Genomic DNA, 4,212 nt, shown 5'->3' with positions numbered 1-4,212 from the left:
TGCCAGAGCAGCGGAAACAGTGGCCAGCTTCAACATTCGATTCATCAATCAGCACCCGCTGGTCTTCATATGACCCAGTCACATGGGTGTAATTAAATTAGTGGATTAGGATTGTCCAACTGGCGCAAAGCTCTAGGCTACCTGGACACATAGGCATATTGATATCATTGGAATGAATTATCCTCACACAACAGCAACCTATTGCTTCAAAGAGGCAATGGTTGCACCAGAGTGACCATTCCAGAAGCCCTTACACTGCATGGGCTGAAGCTCATAAATTATACGTGTCCTTTGGTAGTCAGATCTGGAAGCTGGAGAGATCTGGAGAGACTGAATACGTTTCTGATCGTTCTTTCCACCAACCTGTCGTCTTCTACAGTTGTGTCTGCAGCGCTGAAGACAGCTCGTCGGTTGCGGGATCTTCTTCGGCGGAGGGTGCTATGCTGTCCACTTGAACCTGTATTTGTGCTTTTCATGGGATGTCACTTGACCAGGTTAGTCTCCGTCTCCACAGAGGGCAAGATCTGTAGTAATTATAATGATGGTAGGCGACACTTCTCATTACTGTATCCTGTTGTGTTATATTTTAAATAATCACACATTTTATACTATCTTTTGCAACACTCGACATAGCTTTCTTAAATGTACGAAAACTTTTCTGACAACTTCCGATATAGAGTACGACATGTCCGTTCCTCCTGAACGACCGAAACATAGTTACACGTCCGTTTTTCTAGAACACCCGGAACTGAGTTGCGTGACAGGACCCTCAGAATGCCCGAAACAGAGATACATGTCCGTCAGTCCAGAACGCCCAAAACAGAGTTCCGCGTCCGTCCCTACAGGACGACCGAAAGAGAGTTACACATCCCACTCCGAACACCCGAAATAGAGTGACTAGCGCAGCCGAAGTACTTCGTCTATCAGGCGGGCCCAGAGCGACCGCAGATGTCCAAAGCATTTCGGTTGCAATATCGCTACTCTTATGTTTCTCAAAACTAGTGAAATTTAATAAACAAAAACGCAATTAATAAGGGAAGTTAGGCGTTTTTGCGCCTAGTACCCGAATGTGCCGACCAATCAGAAGCAAGTTCAGTACCAATGACGGACTCTCAAACGGGGCAGGTACATACTGTACCATATATCGCTTGTACCTCACTCCACTTTTGATTTCTATCTCACCATCTATGGCCGTCCTATCGCCCTCACTCCCACCCTTCAGTACCTTGGCGTCACCCTCGACCGTCGCCTCTCCTGGACTCCCCACCTCCGGACAATCCAAGCCAAGGCACGCTCCCAACTCAGTCTCCTCAAGCTCCTCTCCGGCCATACGTGGGGTCTGGACCCCTCCACCATCCTCCACACCTATAAATCCCTCATCCGCCCTATCCTTTGTTATGCCCATCCGGCTTGGATCTCCGCCCCCCCTACCTTTTATAAATCCCTCCAAATCCTTGAACGTCATGCTCTCCGCCTCGCCTATCACATCCGTCTCCCCTCCCCCACGCAGATCCTGTACGATCTCATCCCCTTCCCCCACCTCCTCCTTTTCCTTGAAACGATACGGATCCTGTACACCTCCCGCAAACTCGATCCTCCTCACCCGATCGTCTCCCCGATCCTCTCCCACCCCCGCCTGCTGCCGCGCCTGTATTCGCACGTCCCACCCGGTCTTCATCTCTCCACCCTCCTTACCCTCTCCCAAGGTGGCTTCCGCCAGCTCCCCCTCCCTGATGATGCCCTCCTCCCCTCCATCTACCCCTCCTACCAACTTTGATCCTCCCGCCCTCCTCCTGTGCTTGCTCCTCTGGGCATCCTCCCTCCCTTCTCTCCCTTTTCCCTCCCTCCTCCATTTCTCCCCCTCCTCCCCTGGGCTTCCTCTCCCCTGTCCCTCTCCTCCTGCCCCCGTCTCCTCAGCCATTGGCATCCTTTTTCTCCCCTCTCCCCCACCTCATTCCTGTTCCCCTCTTGGCAGGTCCCCGGACTCGCACACGCTAAGTGGACATTCGCGCGCCGGAGATCACCGCCATCAGTGTTTCGTGTGTGCCGTCATGTTTAGTGTTCAATGTTCACCGTCACACTCCAACGTTCACCAGTGCCATCGTCTTCTCTGGTGTTTGTGCGTCGTATTAACTGTTTGCAGTGTGGATTCTCGTCGAGTGTGAACGGCTCCGTGTTTGTCTTGATGTGTCTACTGTTTTATTGCCCACCGTTCTGTAACTTATGTGTCTTCTCAGTGTTTCTTCTCTTTGTGTATCCTCTGGCTGAAGAGCGGCGTAGAATGCTGCTGACAGCCTGCCTGTTGTACGGGTTTAAAATAACAATAAAGAAAAAAAAAAACTCCACTTTTGTACCATTTGCTACTTCGTGTGTATCAAGCTGCATCACGGCGAGCTTCTAGCAAACTAAAATACTTGCGGCGACAGCCAGGAATATCACAAGCTCCTCGCTGAAAGTTTAAGGCGAAAGATTCTCACCGAATGGCTGGCTGAGCAACACATTTACTAACGAGGTACTGACAACGGCATTGCCGCTACTTGTCGTTAATGCAGGTAGCGGTTTTCAGTGTATATCATGAAGGACTTCGACATCCGCGGCAAAAAAGTGTCAAGCACTTTCTCCCATTTTTCTCCATCAAAAAGCTCCCCAGAACTATACAAATAACAGTTCCTAATTCACGCCAACATAATTTGCCACCTTTTATTCAGAGAAAAGCATCGCAATAGTTCACATGGCACAATTCCATCCTCCTTCTAATGGGTTCATGGAGAGGTTTGTCGGCACTTTCAAATCGCACTTGGCAAAGTTGCACCAGCACCAGCTGCTGGCGAAGCGGTGATATTAATCTTGGCCTCCTACCACTCTTCCCCATAAGACGGCTCTAGTCTAGCCGAAATGATAGTGTAGCATGCCATGTCATGCAGAACTTCCCTCCTACTCCCCCCCCCCCCTCCCCCCCCCCCCCCGCACCACCCTCGCTCCCATTCTTGGCGTGCAAAGAGGCCCACCAATATTGCTTTCTACAGCTCTACAGGATGGGATCTGTATCATCTTTTCCAAGGACCGCCACCAATGGTTACCAGCTCGTGTTTTACTTCTGCTGGATAGACCCTGTAATATCAGTAATTTTCGCCTAACAAACATTAATATACGCTCAATAGTACACGCCTGATCGCCTTAAGTTATCGAACAATTGTAAAGTAAAAGAAATGAACCATCGCATAGCAGCGACAGAATCTATTATTCTTTATCTTTGCCGTTCTTGCGCGGTGCCTGTAAATCTTTATGTACATGTATCGATTAATGATATAAAAAAAGAATTCTGTTGTTTCAAGACAAATGAGGCAATTGGCGCCTCACCTTTTACTGTTTGTATTCCATGAAAGGCGGACGCGCACTTGCTGCGTTCCGCAACGGTATTTTATATTTCATGTGAAAATATTGAGTGAATATGCTAGTTGTTATTTTTTCCAAACAGAAAACATGTAGTTTCTTGTAACTGATTACGAACAGACAGCATCAAGAGGACATTTTGACTGTTATGTATAAAGTATTTAACCACAATGGTCATCTTTTGTAATTTAATATGAAAAGGTACGTAGCATTAAAAAAAAGTGTGTTAAAGATAAGTGTGCTTATTTTAAAGTCTATAAATCTTCTGGTCCCTTAGTGTTGTTCCGAGTATGACTACATCGCGAACATAAAACTGCACAGAAATGATAATGTTTCTCTTATTCAGGTATTTAATGCTCAACGTATGTTATTATAATAGTGTAATCAATCCCTGATTCTGTTGACAAGTGGCCCACCAAAATATTCACTTTTTCGACATTTTTTCAAAAAATATAAAATAACAATTCTTTTTCTTTTTGCCCCCCAAGAGCAACGCTACAACCCATGATACAAGCACAACTCCAGGACGGCTCCACATGCTGTAAGCGCATTGAAGCGGCGCACTCGCACGGCGCGTCTACCTCCCAGACTGAAATCTTCCAAAACTTTTTGTTTCAGAGCCGGATGCTTCGACACACAGCATCATCGATGGAGATCTTCAGGCACCATCGGAGCCAGCGATGCTGCCCCCAGACGCTGAGGAAGCCATCTCTTCCACGACCTACGGACGTCGACAACAGCCCTCTGGGTTTGCCGATTTTTTAGATCGTTGGTGAGGAGACCATCATCTCTTGGGATGACGTGTCACAACCTCTCTCC

This window comes from Schistocerca nitens, chromosome 5, assembly GCF_023898315.1.
Source record: "Schistocerca nitens isolate TAMUIC-IGC-003100 chromosome 5, iqSchNite1.1, whole genome shotgun sequence".
NCBI classification, from domain to species: Eukaryota; Metazoa; Arthropoda; class Insecta; order Orthoptera; family Acrididae; genus Schistocerca; species Schistocerca nitens.
The sequence above is the reverse complement of the archived record's forward strand: the minus strand, read 5'-3'. Positions refer to the sequence as shown.